Here is a 24,855-nt window from a genome sequence, read left to right as displayed (position 1 = left end):
GCTTCCTGCGCGGGCAGGCGCCGGGGCTGGAGCGCTGCCCTCCGCCCTGCCAGCAGGTGAGGGAGCATCCCACACCCATGGAGAGGGGTTCACTGCACCCAGCAGGCTTTGAACCAGCTGAGAGACACCACAGGGACCAGGGAAGCCACTAAAATCTGTGAGTTCCTCTAAAACAGAGGCTTTTCCATCAATGACCCTCTCAGAGAAGCCCTCGAAGGCAGCAAGTGGCTCTTGGCCTCGTCTCTCAGCACCTGCCAGCCAGGTTACAACCCCCCAGCCCTGCCAGCGAGGACAGAGGAGTCCCAAAAATGCCTGAACCAAGCGCTGTGGCCAGGTAGGCACAGCATCCAGCGGCTCCCACGTTCCCCAGGGATCTGGGGTCCCCCGCTGGCATTCCAGACAGAGAGGATGGGGGCTAGGGACAAACAGGGACATGGAGGGAGCAGGCAGAGCAGCACAGGCCAGAGGGGAAAAGTGTTGTTTGTCACCCAGGGTGCCCCCCAGCTCTGTACCCAAGCTCCAGTGCCAGCAGCAATGCTCCTGGCACTCCAAAGGCAAAGAGCCTGCAAGGGAGGCTCTTATGCAGAGAAAATGAAGTCTTTCCTAGAGCAATATAAATGAATAACAAAAGGAACGGCCACTACAGCAGCAGCAGCAGCCTGAGACAGGGTCAGGAGGTGGCAGAGCAAGCGAACAGGGAAGAAAAGCAGCCAGACAAGGACAGGAGGAAGGTGGAAGGACATCTATCCCTGCTTCCCAGGGGCACATGGGATGCACTAGCCCTCACAAATCCAACAGGCAGGCACCACACCCTGGGGCTGTCCCAGCTCACCCCACAGCACGGGACCCCAACTGCAGTCACACCAGAGCCCAGAGAGCAAACCCCTCCCTGCCTGGCCCCTGGGAGCAGCTCCCTGACAGCAACACCCAGGGCAGCTCTGGGCATTATCAGGACAGAACAGGCACCAACTGAACCCCAGGGACACCAGCAATGCCACTGCACAGGAGGGTCCTGTCCCCCAGCTGCAGGCACCGAAGGGATTGGGAGCACAAGGAGCTCAGGGATGGGGAGCACTGCGGCTCCCGGGACACCCAAACCTGCACCCTTGGGGCAGAGCATTGTTGCTGCCCCATAAAGCAGAGATCAACTCCAGCATTCCCACCCCAGCATCCCTGCCCATTCCCAGCCTGGTTACCCCACAGCTCCTCGTGGAGCTGAGCTCATCCATCATTTAAAGGCGTGCTGGCTCCCAGCAGCGGGAAGCAGGAGGTGGCAGGCCCAATTAAGCAGACTCCTGCTGATTAAGAGAAAAAAAGATAATTCCCTCACCCCAACACGCTAATTTTTTCCTCTTTCGTAGCAACCAACGTTGTCTGAGGAGAGCTCAGAGGTTAAGAGAAAGACGGTTAATTAATCCTGTAACGGCCTAGTCCATAATTACCCCTGGAGGAGCTCACGGCACCAGCAGCACCAGCCCGTGTCCCACCCACGGCTCCGGCCCCAGGACTGGCTCTGCCCCTCAGGAAAGGAGGGGCTGTGGTGGGGGAAAGACCCCTGTGTCTGCTCTGAGCACCCTCCTCCAGCCCATCCGGGGTCACAGACCCATTCCTGGCCTGTCTCTGCCCCATCCCACCAGTCCAGCACAGGCTCCTGCGTTCCTTGGCCAAACTGGGAAGGATCAGTCCGGAGAGCTGCACTCAGGCTTCCCTAAGAGCCATCATCCTAACGAGCTCCTAATGACTCCAGCAGCGTTCAGCAGGCTGCCCTTCACTCCTATAATTCACTTCCAGAGCCCCCAGGCACTGGAGAGGAACAAGTGCTCCCCGAGGGCCTCCTTGGGAAGAAAACAAGGAGCGGGAGCCGGAGCGCCCTGTGCAGACACAGGACCACCCCAGAGCCGTGTCAGCTCCCAAACGACACCCCTGGGCAGGACAAGGGCTGCTGGGGAGTTTGGGATGAGGGGCACGGACTGTCTGGAGCCACGGGCCGGGGTGTGGGCTGGGGGAGGCGCGAGCTCCGGGCAGGAGGGAGCGGCTGGCGAGGCCGATGCCGGAGCCGATGCCGTGCTGCAGGCGAACCTGCCCGGAATAATAAACGGCTGCACGACACCTCCGTCCTGGCAGGGAGAGCAGCCACGGCCAGAGCCGGCACCAGAGCATCACCCGTGCCCACCCCGGCCCCTGGCACAGGGAAAGGGACCCGCTGGCTTTTAAACTCGGGAAGAGGAAAGTGCTCGGAGAGGGACAGGAATAATTAAATCAGCTGGACCTGTCACACGTGATGCCTTCAGCCAAGCCACGAGCGGCCTCGCTGCGACACCGGTGGCACCAGGAGCTGGCACATGCCAGCAGCAGCCACCACTGGGGCCCTGGGCAAGGCCATGGATCCTCATGGATCCTCAGCACATCGGAGCAGACCCCGGCACTGCTCTGTCCTCCCTGCAGATGACCAGAGATGGAGCAAGCCCTGACCAAGCTCAGCTGTTGTTTTCCTTTATCCATGAATGAGGATGAAATCCCTGCCCCAGCTCAGCTCTTCTCCAGCCTGAACATCTCCCACCATCCAGGGCAGAGAGCACCGTGCTGAGGAAGAGCAAGAGCAGCCACCACATCCCCTGCCCAGAGCCACGAACCCCAGCTTGGACAAGCAGGATCAGGTCCATGAGCAAACAAACCTCAGGTCATGTGGGTCATGGTGGATCACCTTCCCCAAGCCACCAGCACCCCAGCCCCACACACTGCCCTTCAGCAGCACCCACTGGGGTTCATCTCCTCTCCCACTTTGGGAATGGGGTGTTGGAAACACTTGGCTGCTGTAGGTTGCCATGGCAAACTCAATGTAAAGCTGTCAGGGATGCTGTTTATGTTGCCAAGTGGGGATGGAAAGAAAAAAAAAACTCAACTCCCCCAAAATTACCCTTCTTGGCTCGGGTTTAAGATTTTTCTCTTTGGGAATTGAAAAGCTGAGCTGCATCCCCAGTGGAATGAGAGAGGCTGCACTGAGCCCCAGAGCACACAGCATGGACAGACCCACTCTCCAGATGGACATGTGGGTTCCAAAAGCCAAACCAGCCAATTAAAGCAGAAAAACGGGCCTAAACCACCTTCCCCTGCCTGCTCTCTGGGATATGTCCCAGGAGAAACTGCACAGCTCCTCTGGCTCACCCTCCCACCTCGTGGACCCCACCAGCACTCAGCACCCACCGTGGGCTGCTGGGAGCCACAGTCCCACGGGGGAGCAAGGCTGGAAGGCAAAAAGCTGCTGGAATGGCTGCACCTGCTGAGAGCATCACTGGGAGAGACACGTGAGGTGCTGCCATCAGGGGAAGGTGTTTGGGGAGGGGAAGAGACCCCGGCTGTAGCAGGGGACGTGTGGGGCCCCCTGCACTGGGGGGTCTGCGCTGGTACCTCTGCCCAGCACACCTGCAGGGTTTCAAATGGTGAAAACCTCAGACACGCTGTTCTCAAAGGTGTGGGGGGCATGGGGAGGGCAGAGGGAGGGCACGACCCCCACTCCAGTGCCCGCTGGGGCTGAGTCAGGTCCATCTCCCACGGTGGAGGGACATGGACACGTGGAGGGACATGGGCACGTGGAGCAGACGGTCAGACCAAGGCAACACCAACTCCTGGGGGATTTTGAGGGCCCCCCACCTCCCACCCGGTGCCACAGCGGAGCCCCCACCTCTCCCCAGGAAACAGGGGGGCCCCAGCACCCCAGGGGCCAGGGCAGGGCCCCTCCCCTGCACACTCACCAAATCGCAATGTGCAGATGGCAGCCTCTCCTCGCTGCCTGTTCCCAGCAACACCCCTGGCAGGGGAAGCCTTCCCTCCTTAACTCTTCCCACGCCAGGCACCCCAGAAGGGCACCCAGAGGGGACACGGGGTGTTGTCACCTCCTGTGGTGGCAGGAGCCAACAGAGCGACTCACCGTGACAAACCACATGATCTGCAGGGGCAGGGCTGGCTCCAGGGGTGCGGGGGGCCACCCCAGGCAGGATTGTCACCCTCGGGCCCAAGAGCTTCCCTGGCAGCCACCAAGGGAGGAGGCGCAGGATCGCAGAGGTCAGAGAGGGCAGTGAAGGTCACGGAATCTGGTCCTGCCGCCCAACACCCCCATGGCAAAGGCACAGGGGCACCAGGCCAGGCCCCAACACCCCGGACAGACCCCTGCAGGCACGAGCTCCACTCACGGCCCCCTGCGACAGCACAAGGCAGCGTGGGAGCAGGAGCTGTCCCCCCTTCCCCAGTCACGCTGGTGTTGCCCCTCCCTGCTCCTTCCCCTGGGCACTGGGTGCCGAAACCAGGCAAGGTCTCCAGTCAGGGCTCCCCGGGGCAGCACCTGTGGCACCCACAGGACGTTCCCTCCTCCCACTGCAGTATCCGCTTCCTCTGCCGGAGCGCGCCCGCCATGGGAGGGGACGGTGGCACCTCCCTCCCCAGTGGGGCCACCCCAGCACCCGACAGCGGGAAACCCCCCAGCGACACCCGCCCCACACGTGGGACACGTGGGAAAACACAAGAGCCAAAGGCCTGGGATGGGGCGCTGCAATAACTGCAAGAAGCCCTCGTTTTTCAATCGCAGTGCGGAGAGGGAAGAAGCTCCCGGCCTTCATCCTGCAAGAGTGGGGGGACTGATGTGCCCCCCGTGCCAGGGCACCACAGCTGGAAAAGGGCCAGCAAAACGCCCAGGAAGTGCTGGGGCGGCACAGAGCTCAGCAGCAGCGATGCCGTGCCAGGGAAACCGAGCCACGGAGCAGTGCCCTGGTCTGCGAGCACGGGGCTGATGCTGCAGCCCAGGAGCACCAACCCCAGCGGAAACCTGTGGTGAGACCAGAAGGAGCTCCAGGCTTCTCCTACACCAGCCCACCAGCAGCTCCCCAGGGCCAGCAGCATCTCCTCCTCCCGCATCCCCGTGGTTCCCACCGGCCCAGCGGCAGCTCCGAGTTAAAATTCCCCAACTCCCACATGGTGCCGACTCCTCCTCACCTCGCCCATCTGCAGGCTGGGACATCGGAGGTGCCAGCGGGGTGGGAAGGGGGGGGGACACCACACCGAAACCACCCGGGTACCATAGGCAGCAATGGAACTGCTGCTCGGGGTGCCACGTGCTGCCGGAGGCGCGGGAAGGAGCTGCTGGCCCGGGATGTCACCGTCACCAACCCCAGCTCCCCGTCACCAGCCCCAGCTCCCCGTCACCAGCCCCAGCTCCCCGTCACCAGCCCCAGCTCCCCGTCACCAACCCCAGCTCCCCGTCACCAGCCCCAGCTCCCCGTCACCAACCCCAGCTCCCCGTCACCAGCCCCAGCTCCCCGTCACCAGCCCCAGCTCCCCGTCACCAGCCCCAGCTCCCCGGCGGAGCAGAGCATGAATCGCGGCAGCCCACGGGTGGCACAGCCCGTAGTATTTCTCCCACACACCGTGCCAGGCACACGCTTCCCGCTGCCGGAGCGGGGCGAGCGCCCGCCCGGTGCCAGGAGCGCAGCCGGCGCTTCCCTCGTGCGCGGCCACCGCCGGTAACGTGCGCCCAGGGGCTGCCACGTGCAGGGCACGAGGCAGGGGACCCTGTGCCCAGACAGGCTGTCACCTCCCTGGCCCGGTTTGGACGCTCGTCCCCGCGCAGGTGTGGACACCAGGGATGGGGAAGCAACCATAGCGTCGTCACATCATCACACCATCCTCCTTCTCCTCCTTCTCCTCTCCTGCCAGGCTGTAGGACCAAAAGGTCATAGGGCACCTCTGAGCCACGCACCAGGGCCAAGGTCATGGGGAAACCACAAGGAAAAGGCAGGAAGAGGCGGCCTTCCCCAAAAAATGCATCCCTTCGCCGGCCATTCCGCAGGGAACACGAGCGGCTGCCACCAGCCCACTAATTACAGCTGCCTTGGCTCTGTTTTTTCGCTCCTATTTTGCCTCCCGTTAATGAAGGCTGAAAAACTGCCGGGTTTTTGCATACCCAAGGCAGCAATTAGCAGCAGAAAAGGGCAGGGAAGAGGCTGGAGGCAGGAGAGCACCATGGATGCAGCGATCCCTGACGAGGCTCCCCAAAACCCGCCGCCCCGAGCCTCAAAACCTGGCGTCCCAAACCCCAAAACCTGCTGCCCTGAGCCCAGGGGCCACGATGGCCCTGGCTGCTGCTGTCCCAGCCCCTGCACGGCACATCCATGTGCCAAAGGCACCGGCACAGCTGCCAGAGCCTCAGTGCTGGGGCTCAGGAATCCACCCTCGCCCCCGGCCGGGGCTTCCCCGCGCCCCAGGGTGCAGCGGCCCAGGAATTTCAGGGGGGGTTGGAAGAAAAGGAAAAGCAGGGAGTCTCCAGGCGAGCTGTCAAGGGGAATGTTTCCATCTAAGGCCTTGGTATTTCTCTCCCCGGGCGCCTGCACTAAATCACCCCAGCTCCTCTCATTATTCTTTTGTGCTTTACAAGGTAGCACAGCCGGTGGAGGAATGCAGGAGTGTGGGGAGCAAATCCGGCCTGTCCTGCTCCAGCAAATACCTGCAGCCCCCCAGCCTTCGGAGGGGCACAGCATCCCCTCCTGCCCTGCTACACCAGCACCAGGCAGAGGCACCTGGTACCTGGGGAGGGGGCACATGGCAGAGCCCAGGATACCCGGTGCTGCCAGACTGGGATTGCCCTGGATCCCAGTATGAGGCTTTGTCCACTCCTTCTCACAGCCCCCCCAGGATGGACACTGCCATGGTCACATCCCAGCCCTGCGCTCAGACCAACCCGGATCCTCCCAGTTCCTGGCACACCTGGACACCCCCTGGCCCCAGCACCTGCAGCAGAAGGGAGATGACACCAACAATCCCACCGGGATGGGCGGCTGGGGGTCCTATTCCCAGGCAGACACTCCATCCCCTCAGTACATGGATGCTGGGACCCCCCTAGTGCAGCAGAAGTGCTGGTGCCCAGAGCAAGGCTGGGAGCAGCATCCAGGCAGCTGGAGGAGAGGGCACAGGCCACGGGGCCACCGGGCCAGGATCCAAACCAAGGATGGCGCAGAGGGCAGGACGGGAGGAGCCCGGAGCTCTGCCTCGAGGGACGGGCTCTCTCTGCTCCACAGACCTCTGGAGCCATTCCTGGGGCAGAGGCACAGCCAGAGGACACTGGGATTTTGGCAGGAGCTCGGGCAGAGCGGAGCCTGACCCAGCTCACCCCCAGCCCTCACTGCCAGCCTCAGGGAGAGGCAGGGATGCTCCAGGCAGCTCAGCCATTCCCACCTCTCCCGTGGGATCCCCATGGGATGGGGCAGCCCCCGAGCAGAGGGTGCAGTTGGTCTCTGACTCAACTCCCCACACGTCCCTCTGCCCTACACAGCTGGGGAAACTGAGGCAGCCACACACCTGAGCACAGCAGCATCCCTCTCCCAGCCCCAAACAGGGGGAAAATCCCAGCAATCCTGACTCCCACCTTTCTACAACTCATTCAAAAAGCAGAGGAGCAGCTTAGCTTAAAATCAAGCAAAAACCAGCAGGTAAGTACTGATCCAGAGCACAGGGGATTTCACAGGCAAAACAACACCCAGGGAACGGGAGAGCCACCGGCCAGGACACAGGGGCACAGCCACGGTATTTTTAGCAGGATTACACAGGGACAGGGGATTCCTACCCTGAAAATCCCTGGGGGCTTAAAATAGGCCCCGTCACTTCCTCCCAGCAGCAGCCAGGAGAAGCATCTGCTTCTCCTGGAAGTCAGGAGGAGGAGAAGTTGAGCCCTTGGGGTGCCACAGGGCACCCTGAGGCACCTGGGTGAGCACAGCACTCACCTTGCCAAGGAGCTGCTTCCTCTTCCTCCCAGCTCAGCGAGGAGAAGAGTCCCGTGCAAAAACCAAAAGAGCAGCAATCACAGCCAGACACTCCTCGGGGTCACAGTGGGGCAACTGAGGCAGGAGTCAGGGAGCTGGTTTGACCCCACAGGGAAAGTCGGGGGCTCCTGGGCTGCAGGAGAGCAGGGGCTCCCCCAGAGCTGGGATTGCACCAGGGGAATCCCGGGGAGTCCCCTCTGCAGCCCCCGGGGTGGGCTGGGACAGCAGGAGGGGTGATCCAACGCTCAGATCCCGATCCCGAGGCTGGAAGCAGCCCTGGGGGACACGGGGAAGGGCTGGGGACAGAAATGCCCCTCCTGCCACCTCCCCACGTGGACAGGGTGGGTGCCCCTGGCCCGGTACCGTCTGCTCCGAGGGCTCCCGCGCAGTCCCGCTCCGATCACATCCCCTTCGGGCGCCGGGCAACTCCTCCGATCCCGACTAGCTCGTGTCCCTCCCGCCAGACCGCTCCGGCAGCAAAGCCATATTTTTCCATTGAAAAGTCCAAGCAGAGAGAGAGGGAGAGAGAGGGGGGATTTTTCCAGGCGAAAGGGAAGAGTCAGCAACAAGGCGGTGGTGGTGGGGGGCGAGGGCGGGAGGCTCCGAGCCCCCTCCCTGCCCCGAAGGGTTAAAAAATAAAGTCGGGAAAAGTGTGTCTGCGATAGGAAAAACACACGCGCTCCCAGGGAGAGCGCGCCGGCTGCTCCCGTTTCCCTTCCCGACATGCCCCGCTCCTGGGAAAGTGTAGGCTGTTTTCCATATATAACTGCAAACTGTTCCATGCAGTAAGAAGTCTAATTAAAGGGAGGGAGGGAGAGCGGGAGAGACGCAGGAGAGCGAAAGGCAATATTTATACGAGGGGAGGAAAGCTGCATCCCCGGGCGCCGGATCGGACCCTCGCGGAGCAAAGCCCGGGAGATCACCGGGAGATCAAACCCGGGCAGAAGAGGCAAATCAGAGCCTGGAAAATACGTAGCAGTAAATAGGAGGACAGAGCCAGATGGGCCAGGAGAGCACGGGGAGGGACAGGGGAAGGAAAAGCTCCTCTGAGACAGTTGCTGGGATGAGGCCAAGTGGTGTGGGAGGGGGCACACACACACACCCCGCCCCCTGGGAGCCTCCCGGGGTCCCCACTCCTTGTCCCCCACGGCAGGAGAACCAAGTATTTAAGAAAGCAGCAGGAATCTGCTCGAAAAATAAATATGAAAGTAAAACCACAGGGGCAGGAACAGGGCAGGGGGGTGTGAAATGCCAGGAGGAAAGCAGCACGCTGTGGTGGGTGGGGGAGGCTGCAAGGGAAGGGACACCCATCCACACTCAAGGGGTGACCCACATAGTCCTCACCCCACTTAGAAACACCAGCCTTGCCTCTCTCACCCGCCCTCAGCTGCATCTCACCACCCCAATGCTTTGGGGGCACCCCTTTCCCACCATCGCAGCCCAAGCAGGGCAGGAGGGGTCCAGGGCCACCAGAAAAAACCCAGATCTGCTCTTCAGAGCCTCACTGTTCTTCCCACCAGCTCCAGCCACAGCCCTGAGGTGATCCAGAGCAGCCAACACATTCCCAGTTATAGGGGCCTGTGCCTACCCCGGGTGCCAGTGCATTTTAAACCCATCAGTGTGCTTTAATCAAGTGCTGATCTATCTAAAAGTCGTCCTATCTGGGCTGAGCATCGGGGAGAGGCTGGTGACAACAGCACCATCCTCCTCCTCCTCACAGGCACCGTGTGCTCCGTTCCCAGCTGGCTGGGACTGTCCCCTCCCCTCCCCAAAACAGGCCTGACCCGCTGCTCCAGCGACGGATCCGTGGTGTGCTGGGCACTGCCATTCCCAGTACCACCATTCCCAGCACTGCCATCCCCACCTCCACACACACGTGCCTCAGTGTCCCAGGTGCTCAGCCCCATCCTGACCTGCCATCCTGTTTATGCAGCGTCGTCTCCAACACCCCCGAGCTCCCAGAGGCTCCCAGCTGCACCAGTAAACCAGGGAAACTGGGATATCCCTTTTCCTCAAGTGCCAGCATGCAGCTGCTGGCACAGCTCCCCCCTCCTGCGTCCCTGCAGGTGGGATGGTGCCTCCCTGCCCCTCTGGTGCTGACCCAGCCCAGGCTCTGCCACCACACGTGTCCTCTGTGCCAGAAATCACAGCTCAGGGTGCTGCAGGTCGTCCCACCACCACCAAAGAACCCACTGCTGAAGCTGCAACAGAGCTGAGAGTCAGAATCATAGGATCTCAGAAGGGTTTGGGTGTGAAGGGAACTTAAAGCCCATCCAGTTCCACCCCCTGCCACGGGCAGGGACACCTTTCACTAGCCCAGGTTGCTCCGAGCCCCATCCAACCTGGCCCTGAATTTCAAGCTCTACTTCAAACTGCAGAGACAGGACAAGACACAACAGGGACAAGGACACGGTGCTGGGGAGGGGGGGTCCCACTGCCCAGCACCCCCCAGCCCAACAAGCAATGCCCCCCAAAGCTCTGCAGGCTCTGCCCAGCCTCCAAACAAGAGGAACAAACCAGCCCCGGGGTCAGCCGAGGTGACAGCTGGACACCGGCCACTTTGTCCTGGCCGGACCTGGAGCTGCAGGAGCCACGGGAGGCTTTGGCACAGCCCCTGCCTATCCCAGGCACTTACCCAGGTGGGTCCCTAAGCACCAGCACTAATCCAGGGATAATTGCAGCTTTAACAGCGATAGGGCCCAGATTAGCAGCACAATCCGGGTGTTAGGGGTGCTGTGCTGGCAGGAAGCAGACTGAGCAAGGGTGATCCACAGGGAATACGGCGAGTGGCCGGCACCCAACCCAGCTGCCAGGACACCAGAGCCCAGCACGGGGTGGTACCAGGGGATGGAGGCAGAAGGGCTGCCCGTGGCTGGGCGTTGTTGATTCCTGCTCCCCATCCAGCTGGAAAAATGCAAAACCCACCCAGGGCCTGGGGCTTGCATGGGCAGGATTCCCCCTCCTGCCCCGGCTCTCCTACCCAGGATTGTTCCACGTGCTGGAATCCCCTCCACTCCCAAGGCTCTGGCTGCTCTTCTCTGCCCTCTCACTCTCCCAGCTGCCTGCAGTATCGGGGTCCTTCCTCACCCCCTCCATCAGCCTTTTGCTCCATCCTTGGAGCCCAGGCAGGGGCTGGGCAGGTGGGTTTGCTCTCTGCATAACAAGGATAGTGGGAATGCAAAGAGCACGGGACACTGCCAGGGCAGCCGCTGGTTTGGGGTCCCACAGCACCATTTGGGGTCCCCCAGAACCACCTGGACTTGTTCTGTTCCCTGCTCCTCAAGGGGAAGCAGCCAGACAGAGTCCCAGGCAAGGAGACTGAGATTCAGGGAAGCTCTGTGCCAGCTTTCCTGGGTCCCTTCCCTGCGATCCTCTTCCCAAAGGATCACTCCGGCAGGGCTGGAGCGCAGCAGGTCTGGGGGCTGAGGAACAGCGAGGAATCTGCACACACAGCCGTGTCCAGGGGAGCGGGAGGAGGAAGGGAGGATCCCTCATTGTCCTTTCCAAAGGGAAAAGGGACAGTCCCCCGCAGGAGGTGCCAGGCAGGGCAGGAAGCACTTCCAGCCTCCTTGCTCCAGGCTGTGTCTGCCCGCGGAGAGCGGAGGGCAGCGGCACACACGGCACAGGTCCCCCCGCGCGGCACAAACTCCATCTGCAACAGCTTCCCAGCATTTGATGCACTTCACGTTCAACTGCAGGAGCCAGAGGATCCCCCGGCTGCTGACCTGCACAGAAACACCCAGCTGCTGCAGGGGAGGGATGGGGAAGGAGGAGGAAGGGCCATTCCTGCACGGAGCTCTGGGTGCGTGCCCGAGCGGGCGCCCAGTGAGGTGAGACCGGGCACGCAGACAACGTCCACAGATGGGCAGAGACGGGAAGAGTGGGAAAACAATGCCAAGAAGGGAAGCAATGAATGGAAAGAGATGAAAGGCAGCGGGTCAGGAGCTAGAACAACAGAATTCAGCTGCGGACGCAGAGCTGGAGCACGGCGTGGAAGGATTTTGGCTCACCAGGGCCTGGCCCAGGGCTGCACCCAGCCCTGGAGTATCCACTGGACACCAAGCCAGCCACCACTCCCTCACCCCTGGAAGCACCTCACCCAAAACAGGCACCTACGGAGCAACACCTCAGCACCCCGACCCACAGCTCCAGCCTTCCCCCAGGAGGCAAAGCAGCCTCCTCTGCGAGCCCCAGCCGGCTGCATTTGGCACCCAGCACACGCTGAGGAATCCAAGCTGCCCCTGGGAAGAGCAGCCCGTGGATTGAACACCCCAAGGAGCAGCCAGGCTGGCTCCCAGGGGCACAGCACACCCCGGGGATGCCAAGGCAGGGAGCAGGAGGAGGTTATCCAGCTGGTTTTCCCCCACGGGGAGGCGAGCAGGGCCTGGCTGTTTGCTTTCTCCTTCCCCCAGGAGATCTCCTGCTGACTCGGGAAACACCCTCGGGTGCAGCTCTGCGGGGAGGAGACGCTTCCCAGACACAGGCAGCAGCTTCAGTCCTTCCCTTCAGTTTTGGCCAGTCCAGTTGGGGTCAGATTTAAGAGCAATTCGTCACTTGGGAAATAACACCACTCCAGGCCTCCTCCCTCAAATAAACCTCAAAAGACATCATTTAGGCGAGCTTAATTTGGACAACTAAAAATAGCCAGCACTAGTCACACTGGAAAATGCAGGCTGTGGAGCTTCACCCTTTCACAGCTCCAGCTGGGACATGGGGGTTTCTGGCCCCCAGCTCCACAGAAGTGTCCCTAGGGAGGAGCACAGCCTCGCTCCCACAGGGAATCAGTGGGTACAACAGGACCCTCCAAGGACCCACCCCAGCGCCCTGCACGGCTGCTCCGATGAAAGTTTTGGGTCCCCACACTTTCCCAGGCAGGATGCAGTGACTCACAGCCACGTCTGCACCAGGACACCCAGGAAAGATCAGCCACACTTGCAGCTCCTCCCAGCCCAGCCAAGTTTCTGGTCCCAGCTCCCTGCAGCTGATTCAGCCCCGCGGCCCCAGGCAGGGGCAGCCAGGCCTGTGCCACTCGGGATAAATCCCCACCACTGAGCGATGCAGGCTGGCATTCCAGCTTCCCTCCCACTCCACAGCAGCGGGGCTGCCTCAGGCACTGCGACCCTCACCGGGCACAGTCCCAGCCTTGCTCCAGCCCATCCCACCGCCAGCCTGGCATTGCCAGCTGTCGGCATCACCAAACAGCCTCCAGCAGAGCCACAAATCCAGCCTGCCCTCATTTCCCTGCAATCCCCCTCCTTGCACCAATCTCTCCCTCCTTGCACTAATCCCTCCCTGCTCCAGAGGCAGGAATAATATTTAACTCAGGTTCAGGCTGGAGCATGAGCTCCCTCCCAGCCCCGGGTCACCCCCGGGCTGTCCCCACCGCCGAGGCCGTGCTGGATCCGAGCTCCCGGCACAGCCACGTGCCCGTGGCAGAGCCCGGCTCCGGCAGGAAGCCCCCCTGGAGCGGGCAGCCCTGGGAAGCCCGGGAAGCTCGTGCTGCCGGCTGCCAGCTGCAGCGATCCGTCACCCAGGGATTTGTATGCAGCCGGCGCGCGGGACCGGCAGACGGGGCTGGGCTGTCCAGGTGCCACGCGGCTCCCCGAGCAAACCAGACACCCTGCCCTGGATTCCACAGCCAGCAGATCCCACCTGGAGCCGCCCACGTCCCCTGGGATACACCCCAGCTCAGCCCCATGAGAGGGTGGGGGCTTCAGCCCCTGCAGAGCAGGGATGAGAGGGGACGATGCTCAAGGACTGAGCCATCTTCTCGCTCATCCCTGTGTCCCTTGGCTGCCTGTCCCTTGGCACGAGCAGGAAAAGCAGTTTTCCCACTGCCAGCTATAGAGCATCCGTGTAGCCTGGGATCTGCCCTCAGCAGTGCTCAAGCAACCCGGGGTTATTTTTAAGTGGCTGGTGAGAAGGTGGGAAGGGAGATGAAGAGCTGGAATGCCGCGATGCTGTGCCACTAAGCCTCTGGAAAGGCTGGAGCACAGAGAGCAGAAGCATCAGCGTTTCCAAGCAGGAACAAAAGGCGAGAAGCGAAAAGCCGAGGGCATTCCGTGGGGCTGGCTGGAGCCCTCGGCACCTCCCGGGCGAGCCAGGGGTGGCAAAGGGACAGTAAAGCTCCAGCTGCTGCAGCAGGGTCCTTAATTAGCATCTTGGGAATCGGCGCTGAAAATCAGACACCTTCTGCCCGAAATCCGAGCCCAGACTTGAAAATCTGATCCTTGGATCCGATGCTCAAAGAGCAAAGGTCACGTCAAATCCCAGACAGGCCCTGCCACTGTTCTGCAGAGCTGAGCCCCCCCCGTGGTCCCCTGTGCCCAGCTTTGCCCCCTGCCCACCCCCGGCCCCCCCAGGCTGGGCAGAGGCAGCACCGAGAGGGCCGGCGGCTTATTTTTAGCCCGGGGAAGGCAGGAGCTGGGAGCTGCCCTCCCAGCTCTTGCCCTTGGCGTGGGACACGCTGCTTTCACTGCTGCAGCGAGTGCCTCGGGCCTCAGCCCGCCCCGCTGCCCCCCAGGCTCCGCAGCGCCGGCTGCACCCCCCCCCGGCTGGCATCACCTCCCCTGGCACCAATCCTTCGCCCAGGGAGGAGGAGGAGGAGGAGGAGGATGCTCAGCCCAGGAGCCGGCGGCCGCCGCGGCCCCGCGGCAGAAGGCTCGGGGATTATTTACAGCTCCTTAACGGAGCGCGGCGAGCCAGGCAGGGCTGAGTTAGGCAGGGCTCAGTTAGGCAGGGCTGACCTTTCGGCGCTGGAGACAAAGGGAGGTGTCAGCGGGCGCGGGATCGCTGCTGCGGGACCCTCCCCAGCCCGCCGGGACGGAGCGGGAGGCCGGACCCTGGCGGGGGGCTCGGGAGCGGCGGGGCCGGCCAAGGCCACGGAGAGCCGAGCGCGCCGGGATCCCAGCCTGGGAAAAGGAGGGATCGGATTCCTCCCTGCGCGGCCCCGCCGGACAAACTCTTCCGGGTGGGGACTCCTACGCGCCGCTCCCTGCCCTGGCACACCCGCGGCTGCCGCTTCCCACAGCCCCCGGCCGCCCCGGCGGCAGGAGAACACCGGGACACGGCGCCAAATAAAAGCGGGGGGGGGGCTGGAGACTCGCCCCCGGCACCCCCGAGGCTGCGCTTGGCTCCTCTGCCGGCTCAGCCCAGCTGCCGACTCATCCCTGCCATGGAAGCGGAGAGGGAAAAGTTTCCCCGTCAGCACAAAACACCGACAACTGGCCAAACCTTGGGCTTGGCTTTTCTGCTGCCCTGGCCGGGAGTTCACCCTGCGGGGACCCGCCAGGTCCCGGCCCGGGGGGTGCAGGGGATGGGCCCACACCCTGCATTAGGGGACTGGGGTGTCCCCAGGGGCTCCCCCAGACCCTCCTGCTGCAGGGAAGGAAGGGTCTGCCGAGACCAGGAGCTCTGCCCCTTGGCACTGCCCAACGGGATATCCTTCCCATGCCCCTTCCCTCGCTCCAAAGAGATCTAGCTGTGGGATTTGGGCAGAGGAACACGTGCAGGGCTGGTGTCATGGCTTTGTGTCCCCTCCCCAGCACGGACCCTCCTGATCCCTACAGCTGAGGACTGGATGCCATGATCCAGAAGCCCAGACATCCCAGGGAAGCAGCCCAGGAGTACCTGGTATCCCACCAGGCTCCCCACATCCCTCACCACCTTCCTGGGCAGCAGTGACCTGTCCCCCCTTGCCAGCCCCTCGCTCCCTGCTGAGGTGGTACAGGCAGAGGGATTCTCCTGTCCAGGATTCCCACAGCCCCAATTCCTGACCCTCTCCGGGGCACATTGCTGTGCATCAGCTTCCCACATTTAAATCCAAGACCTCTCCCAGAAGCTCACAAATGCAGGAGGACAGGGAACTCATCTGTTACTCACAGAGAGCTCTCCCAGGATTTAAGTTGCTTAATTAGTGCTTTAAGAGAGTCACCAGCTGAGTGGGTGACACCCCAGCGGGATGTCATGTGCTCCACAGGGCTCAAGCTTCGCTTTCCTCCTCTCCTACCCAGGGTTATCTCGCTTCTTTTTTTTCCCCCTTTCCATTTTCTAATGAATAAACAGAGGGGCAGGTTTTATAAGTCCATGGAAACTCTATTATCCCCCCGCATTAAAGCCAAAAGCAACTAATTAAAATATCAAAGTCAGAGGTTTCATTAGTTCGGCCTCGACGCTGGCAGGAGGTGACAGGGAACGAGCATGGCTCCCACAGCCAACTGCTCCAAGGGACCCCAAGGCTGGACCCACACCCTGAAACACATTCCCTGTCCAGTGCCACCCTTTCCCATCAAAGCTGCTTCCCCCAAAAACATCTCCATCACCTGCACCATGTGCGGGGTCTTTATTCCCACCCCGCACAACACCAGGGTGAGAGGGATGGGGTCAAATTTCCAGCTCACCCTCACCAATCTACTTCCTCCTCTGCACAGGGGATCCCCACCTGCATGACACCTCTGCCTCCATCCACCCTGAGCAGGAATGCTCCAGGCAGCCAGCAAGCATCCAACAGCATCCCTCACCCTGCCAGGATCCACTCCCAGCAGTCACCAGCGAGCCACAGGAATTGGGGAACACCAAGGAGGAGTCACCTCTTTGTGCTGCAGAGGCCACCTCCCCATCCAAGGACCTGCATCCCATTGCCATGGTCACACTGAGCATCAGCCACCTCCCCATCCAAGGATCCACATCCCTTGCCATGGTCACACTGAGCATCAGCCACCTCCCCATCCAAGGATCCACATCCCTTGCCATGGTCACACTGAGCATCAGCCACCTCCCCATCCAAGGACCTGCATCCCATTGCCACGGTCACACTGAGCATCAGCCACCTCCCCATCCAAGGATCCACATCCCTTGCCATGGTCACACCGAATATTGGTCCCTCCCCATCCAAGGACCTGCATCCCATTGCCATGGTCACACCGAGCATCGCCACATCCCTCCCCGGGCTCCCGGTCCCTGCCACAGTCGCACTCGGAGCCAAGCGGGATCCCCGTGGCTTTAACCCGGGTTTTCCTCCGGCTCCTCTCCCAAGCACAGCCCAGCCGTCCCCGGCGGGGAGGAGCCGTGGGCGAGGAGGAAGCCAGAGCTGCCAGCCCTTCCCTGGGCCCTGCGCGAGGAGCAGCGGATACGGGGAGCAGCAGCAGCGGCAAACAGGCGGCGGCAGCGAGTCCCCGCTGCAGAGATTTGGGTCCCCCCAGTCCCTGCAGGCTCCATCCTGTGCTGCTGGAACAGGCGCGTGCGACCACTGCGGGAAAACTCCGCTCGTGGCCTAGCGGGGAGGAGAAACAGGAAAAGGGAAAAAAAACCAACCCCAGAGAGGAGCAGGGAGCGCGCAGAGAATCCGCAGCCCCGGCGAGGGGCAGCTACGGAAGGAGCAGGCTCGTCTCCCAGGGCAGGCAGGGGAGGAGCAGGCTCGTCTCCCAGGGCAGGGAGCCTTGGGGACAAGGGGAAACTCCAGGCTCAGCTCCACCCCGGCGCTTTCGACTGCAAAACAATAGTGGAGAGGAGCAGCCGTCCCTCCCTGCTCTTACTCATCCTGCCCAAGGACCTGTGCCACCCTTCGGCTCACCCCTCCCTGCCCCTCCTCTGCCCGGGGGCTCCGGCATGGCGGGTCCCGGCTCCAGAGGCGCAGGCGACGGCAACAGATCCCCCGGGAAGGGATCCGGACCCACGGCACGCGAGCGGCGAGCCGGCAGCGCAGGGAATTCCCTCCGTCATCATCTCAGCCGAAAAAAAAAAAAAAAAACCAACACCCAACAACACCCTTCGCCCTCTCCAGCCTCTACCTGCAGCGCTCGCACCACTTCCCAGCGCCAGCAATCCCCTTTCCAGCCGGGAAGGAGCCGAGGCTTCGCGCAGGGCTCGCACGGGGCTGCTCCCAGCGCAGCCCCCGTGGGGTGGGGATGGAGCCTGAACCCCGAGGGGCCGCTCTGGGGGACGGGGAAGCTCTGCCTCCGTGCCCTGGGAGCTTCCCAGCTCCACCTGCCCCATCCCAGCAGTGGCACCTCCATATCCGAGTGCATCCAGCCTGGCCGTGGGGAGTCACAGGACACGCAGGGGTTGGGAGGCCTCCAAGACCACCCAGCCCGCCCCGTTCAGCCCGGGAGGGCCCTCACTGCCCTGACACGAGGGGCACCCCCTGACCCAGCACCCAGCCCAGCCAGCCCAGGGGCCGGGGGGGATTTCCCGGGGAGGGTCATCCAAGGGGGCAGCCGGGGAGGGATCCCCGCGGCGCGGCGGGGTGGGGCCGGCGGAGCGCGGGGGCGTCAGCTTCTCTCGCTCATGATTTAATAATTTAGGTGCGTTTCAGTGCTCAGGGAAGCGAAAGATTGAGGGCAGTGTCTGGAGCCTGGCAGGGCGCAGGCAGCGGCACAGCCCACGGCCGTGGCATCGCGCCCCTCCGGAGTGGGGGCACAGCTCGGTGTCCCCCAGCCCCAGGACGGCTCTGGATGCCCCATGGGGTGCTCCGAGCACTCACCTCCACCCCAGTTCGCTGCCCCCGGGTCCTGCCCGTCCACCCACGTCCAGGGCTGCCTGTCCACGTCCACGGGCAGAAACTGGCTGCACTGGTTTGAGCTTCGCAATCCAAACCCCCACCCAAGCTCAGGTCTCCAGAGATAAGAGCACAATAACCTATTGTCCCTCCTCCCCTCCCAACATCTCCACTTGCCTCTGGCAAAGCAGGGAGGGACCACCCAGCTCCACGCGGTCCCCCCACCCCCACCGCCGGGGACCCTACGGGGGGCACAGCCCCACCGAGCCAGGCCAGGGATGCTGGGAGGCTCCACAGCCCGGGCTTGGATGCAGGGAGAGGGCTGGGGGCAGAGGCAGGAGGAGGTGGACGAGGCCAGAGCCTGGCTGGGCTTCTAATTTATTTCCTTATTATTTTTTTCCTCCCCACTCCTGTTTTGCGCCGTGGATCTGACCGGCTGGGTTGGTGCAGGCAGGAGGGAGACGCGCCCAGCCCTGGCATGGGCAAACCCCACGCATCCCACCCTCCCTGCGTCCCACCCCGCATGCCACCCCCAGCCCCACGCACACCCCACCCGAGCCAGGGAGCAGCCCCCCTCCTGCCCCACGGGTGGGGAAAACCACCCAAACCACCCACGCAGCACCTTCCCCGCTCTGTCCTTGGGCTGCCGCAAGCCCCCCTCCCCTTCCCCCGCCTCTTCCTTCCTCCATCACCCTCCTCCTCCCCGCAATGCCACAACACGCTGCCTTCCAAAAAGCCCACAGCACGCGCGACCGGGAGCCCCACGCACCCCCCCCCCCCATCAAGGGCAGGCAACAAGTTGCAGGATACGACCGGAGAGTCCTCCCCACACCAGATATCGGGGGGCTGAGGGAGTTCCCCCCCTCCTCCCCAAGATGTTTGGGGGCTGCAGCGCCTCGCAGCCCCCCACGCACCACAGCGGACGGACCGCGGCGATCCCCCCATCACACCCACCTCCCACGTGGGACCGGGGTGGGGGGGGATCCACGCCAACCCCCCCCCCCCCCCCGCTCTGGGGACCCACGCCAAGCCCCGCCATCCCACCTGCTGCACTGGGACGAACTGGGGTGGGTGAAAGCACCGCGACCACCGCCCAGCCCGGGCGGGCTGGGCGGTGGTCGCGGTGCTTTCACCCACCTGTGCACCCCTCACCTACAAACAAACCCCCCCCCGGGGACCCCACACCGCACTCCCGTGACTCCCCCCATGCACTCACCACCTCAACCCCTCCCGGGACCCCCGGACCCCCCCCCGGGGTCCCCCCGCGCACTCACCGGCTCAGCTCCCGCGGCGCCCGGCTGGCGGCGGAGCCCCCCCGGCTGGCCATGGGATGGAGGGGGAACGGTCCCGGAGCTAACGGGAGAAAATGCTTGTCATGGCAACCCCCGTGCCGTGCGGGGCCGTGCGGGGCCGGGCCGAGGAGGGAGGGGACGGGGGGAGGGAGGGGGAGGGCTCGTCCCAGCCCGCCGAGGGAGGGGCTCCCTTAAGGTGGTTGCACGCCCCGACGGCTGCTTAAGGGGGACGGGAAGGAGACGGAGAGTGGGTAGAGTGGAGGGTGAAACCCCGGGCAGTGGGAGGACCCCACAGGCAGAGTGGGGGGTGCACCCCCAGAAAGTGTGGGAACACCCACAGGCAGAGTGGGGACCCCCCGGGCAATGTGGCCAGCACAAGGACCCCCCCTGCTAGAGCGAGGAGTGCACCCCCGGGCAATGTGGGGACCCCCCGGGGCAGTGTGTGCACCCCTGGGCAATGTGGGGGCACCACAACGTGTGTTGCCCCCCCCCCGGGGAGCTCTGGCACTACCCATAGCACTGAGGTGTGTGCACTCCCAAGCCTGGGCACCCCAAGAAGCGAGGGCTCATCCTCGTGCCCAAACCCCTCCCCAGTCCAAGTGTGGGGAAGGCAGGAGTAGCACCGTGACCTGTGGCAAAATCGGGGTTCCTTGCGGGTTAAAGTGGCTTTGGGGTCCCTCGTGGGCACTGTGGTTGGTGCCCAGGGGTTGGGGTGTGCCAGTCTGACACCCCCTGAGAGCGACTGTCCCCTCCAGGAGGGGACACACCCCGTGGGCCACAGAGGGTCCAGCATGAAGAACCCCCCCTGGGCAGATCCGACCCTCAGCCCTTTTTTTAAAGGAACCGGGATAAAAATCCTCATTGAATCGTCCCTGCGGGGTGGACACGCCGTGCTGGCCATGCACGGTGGCATCGGGGCAGCAGTGCCGGGCGTGGGCACCTTAACTCGGCCCTGGCCCTCCCCGCAGCCCCACGCCCGGGCACGCCGCGGGTTCGGGTTAAACCAGTGGAACATCTGTGCACGCACAAGCCCTAATTAGCACTCGGAACGGTTTTTTCCCCCCTTGAGGGCCTGCACCTCGAGAATTTCGCATTCCTGAGCGCTCCCAGGTGGTGCTGCAGAGGCCGGGAGAGCCGAGCCCTGTGTGGATCCGGAATTCCTTCCCATGCTCTCCACGGCCAGTAAAATCCCTTCCACTCGGCTGAGCCAGGGGCCGTCTGGGGGCAGGGGAAATTATCTGAAGTCACCTGAGTGCCACCAGAGCTGCCTGGGTTGGGTGTAATTCAGTCTCCACAGAAGGCACCGACCTGCCCCTGGGCTCTGCAGCAGGGGGGAGGAAAGTGCCCTGGGCTGGGAATGCCCCCCATCTCAAGGTGGGGTCCTTGGCATCTTCCTGGGGAGTTGAGGGGGTCATTCCCTCCGAACGTAAAACCCTCCAGGGCTGGAGACTCTTACATGACAAGAGCAAACCTTGTGTCTCAAAAAACAAGCTCGGGCACCTTCGATTTAACGGCTCCACACTTGCCCAACACAGAAAGTGGGAATAAACACACGGATTTTAGCCGGTGTCCGGCCCCTCCTCCACCAGAATCAGCCAGCACTGCCCAGATTGTGTCTCAGTGACCACAGAACAGCTTGGAAAAGAGCTGGTGGAGCAGCCTGCAGGCAGTGCTTCCAACGGGCCGGGATGCAAAACTGCTATTGAGACATAATGGCCTTTTAAAACAGGTTTTCTGAGCTTGGAAGGAATCTCTGACCATCTGGATTTGGACTCCTGAAAGGAAATCAGCCTTCCTGCCTCAGGGAAGCTGTTGTTAGCAGGGCAGTTCAGCAATGCTGAGAATTTGCAGCCTCCTTGGACTCCTGGACTTGGGCTGAAATGGGGAAAGGCAGGTTTTACAGCTGGGGCACTTGCTGTCGAGGGAACCAGCCAAAATCCATTTGGAAAACGTGCTTCCCATCCAGTGGCAGGCGGCAATTACAGAGCTGGTGCTCAGCAGCTCCTGCCTGGTGTGTTCCTGTTACACAGAGAGCCATAAACAGGCTGAGAGCCCCTTCCATTTTATAGCTAAGGAGAAGCACATGGAGGAAAAATGAAAATACTGTCTGGAGCAGGAGAGGAGCAGGAGCATCACCTCTAAACAAGCACCTACCTGTCCCCACACACAGTGGCACAGAGGGAGAGAACACTGGAGGAATTCCTTCTTGGAGTATTTTGGGGTCTCCTCTGGAGACCCTCCTTGTGCCCCTGTTTCCCAGGATGCTGCCCCTGGTGCTTGCTGGTGCCACCCCTCCTGCTCCATCCCCTTCAGCCTCAGGCCACCTGCTCCTGCTGGGGGGGACAGGAGGGTTTGCCCTCCCTGCAGAGGTGACAGGGGTGTCCCCACACTGCTCTGCCAGGCACAGCCGGAAAAGGAAGGAGAAGGACACAGCCCCTGAGCCAACAAAGCTCCCACTTGTCCAGCCTGGAGCTGCAGGGAGGGACCTCCCAGGATTAGCAGGGCTCTGGCTGCCACAGCCACGGGGGTGGCAATGGGCACAGGAGGATTTTTGGGTGGCAGTGGGCACAGGCTGCTCCTTTGGCTCTCGGCAGGTGCTCCCAGGCGAGCTCCAAGGGAGATGCTGGATCCCCCCCGCAGGGCTGCCCACTCTGTGCTGTGCCTTTGGCCTCCCCATCCGCCTTGGATCACGGCTGGATAGTCAGTTATTCCCTTATCTTCGCCCAGAACTGGCCACGTGTGTGGGGAACACATCACCTTTCCCAGCCGGGATCAGCCAGGAATGCTCTGAGCCCTGGCTATGGGAGGGATTCGTGGCAGAGATGCCTGGATGGTGCTCCTTGCTCCTCTGCCCTCCTTGTACCTGACACCCATTGCAGGCCCCTCTGGAAGAGGAGCAGGTTCTCCATCCCATCCCATCCCATCCCATCCCATCCCATCCCATCCCAAGAGGAATTTTCCTTCCACACCTCCCTGCAGGAAATTCCTGCTGCTTGGAAAAGGAGCCAAACTCCCACAGTGACCAGCAGCACCTGGGCCCACCCTCAGGGACCTGAACCCTGCGGGCAGCCCTGCTGGGATGGGAATTTCAGTTGCTGTCCATATTTTGGCACCTCTTTTCTTTTCCAAATGCTTTTCTGCTGGATGCTCTGGAGGCAAAGCAGAGCAGTCCCGGGCCTGGGCAGTGTCTGGCCTCAGGGAGACCAGCAGCAACATAAAATAAATAACACCAAAATAGAAAACATCACTCCACCAGGCTCTTCCTAAAAAAAAAAAAAAAAAAATCAGGATTAGCTGATGAGTTCCCTTTAAACCCAGTATATAATATTTGTATTAATTTGCCTTTAATGCCTCCCAGGCTGGGAACTTGTAGGTGGAGTTTTAGCCCAAAATGAATTAAATCAGCCCGAGTTGTATCAGCCAAGTTACAAACCCATCAAAACCCGAGGCCAGATCCTGATCTCATCCCGGGGGGGGTAAATCCAGCAGCCACGGGGAGGATTCTTGTCCCGGTGCCGGTGAGCGGAGCAGGATTGGCCCCCCGGGGTTTCTCATGGAAACACTGACTGACACTGAGCACAGGCACAGGCGGGCGGCTGGGAAATCTCTCTCCATCCGAGGGCCAAATATAGGGAGAGAGAGCGCCAGGGATGCGGCTCTGGGATAAATAAACCCTGGAGAGGCTTTGGTGGGAATGCCAGGGGCTCACAGGGGTCCTGCAGCTCCGAGGTCCCATCCCATGGGACAGGGCAGGGGGACCACAGGGCCCCTGGAGGGTGGCAGAGCTGGCTGAGATGCCCCCAGGTGATGCCTGCAGCCTGCTGGGCTGGTGAAAACAGGGTCTGGGGGCTTTTTCCTGCCTCTTCTCCCCCTTTTCCCTCTCCCTGCTCGTCCCTGAGCTGCAGCACCCACAGATGCCTCTTTGTAGGGCTCAGATTCCTGCTCAGAGCCCACATGATGCCGTGGGAAGGGTCCTACCATGGGTCCCATCGTGGCCACACCAATTCCCCTCTCAGTTCTGGGCTCTCTCCTCATTCCAGGGCAGCTCCCCATGGCTTTGGAGCACCAGAAAAACCCCACAGCCACGGGGTTGCTAATAAACCATCACCACACTCCTGCTAATAAGCCTCTCCTAGCCCGTTCCTGCTCCCAATTACTCTAACAACCCTGTTAATTTCTAATTAAGCAGCTCCTTCACTGGGGAAAGGGGCTCGACATGAAAAGCAAAACATGAGAGGAGGAATCTGGGCCCGGCTCTGCTTTATGGGTGTAATTAGGAGACAAAATTGTTCGCTCACCTAAGGAATTCATCACCCGAGTGCCTGTGAGCCCACAGCCACGCTGGGTTTTCCCCGGGAGCCCCGTGTCTGACGGTGCTTTTCCCTTCCCCACCCCTCCAAATTCCCGTCTGGAGCCACGACAGGCTCTAAATCTATTAGTGCCTGTTATAAAACCCCTCAATATTTGCCACAGCTGAGGAGGAGCCTCTTGGCTGCTCCTTCCCAAAGCGCCCATGGGCAGGATGAGGGGGAATGCTGTGCCATGGGGATGTGGTGACACCTCAGCAGGGACGTTGGTGTCCTTCCTTCCCCATGGAGCAGCCCAGCAGAGCACCTTGAGCTCAGGGAAAGGCACAGTTCCCCCCTTGAGATGTGCAGGACACCCCACTCCCCTCCCCAGGGAGTCGCAGGGAAGCGGCTCCAGGGAAACAGGGAGATCCTCAGCTCCACCTCAAAATGAACATTTTTCCCTCCAGTTCCGACCTCGTTTCATTCCTCACATCAAGGAGGAACCTTGTACTCGGTGTTTGCATCACGGTAACAGCTCGGGGACCTTCGTGGGCCTGAGGAAAGTCCCTGCTGCCGGGAGTGACAACGCGGTGGGTGGTGCTGAAAGGGAGGAGAGAGAAGTGGTAGCGCGGGAGAAACACTCCAAACGCTCTCCCATCACTCCCGAGCTGTCAGGCCCGAGCTGGGGAGGCGGGGGAGCTCCTGAGTCCTACTTTGGTGCCTTCCTGCCAGAGAAGGGGGTGCCAGGGGGGCCGGAGATGGTCCCAGCCTGGATCCTGGGGGCACCTGGGGGGCGATGCTGCAGAGCCCCTGGATGGGGAGGGCACAGCGAGGGCAGGGGGAACCCCAGCAAGTCCCTTTCTGGGGGGCACCTCTGTGATGTTTTGGGGTCAGGACCAGCCCTCCAAGGGGAAGGTGTTCCAGCTCACCCTGCTGCCCCCAGAAAGCACCAGTAAAGGCCCAGGAGAGCAGCC

At 62.1% G+C, this 24,855-nt stretch overlaps 1 protein-coding gene across 6 annotated transcripts in view; it reads right to left on the bottom strand.

Annotated features, from left to right (window-relative positions):
• The window catches only part of ATP2B4 (ATPase plasma membrane Ca2+ transporting 4), a 46,575-nt gene extending 26,858 nt beyond the window's left edge, over positions 1-19,717 (bottom strand). For 5 of the 6 annotated variants that reach the window (XM_051808942.1, XM_051808937.1, XM_051808939.1 and 2 more), the window contains exon 1: positions 19,575-19,717. The gene's annotated coding sequence lies outside the window, so the exon portion shown is untranslated. Of the gene's footprint in view, positions 1-14,551; positions 14,716-19,574 lie in introns of those variants that run through there. The other variant, XM_051808938.1, reaches the window with a different exon arrangement.
• Between the last annotated feature and the right edge of the window lie 5,138 nt (positions 19,718-24,855).

The sequence above is a fragment of the Manacus candei genome, unplaced genomic scaffold (genome assembly GCF_025592945.1).
Source record: "Manacus candei isolate 608988 ecotype Guabito, Panama unplaced genomic scaffold, ASM2559294v1 h1tg000073l, whole genome shotgun sequence".
Lineage (NCBI taxonomy): Eukaryota > Metazoa > Chordata > Aves > Passeriformes > Pipridae > Manacus > Manacus candei.
This window is presented reverse-complemented; position numbering and strand designations above follow the sequence as displayed.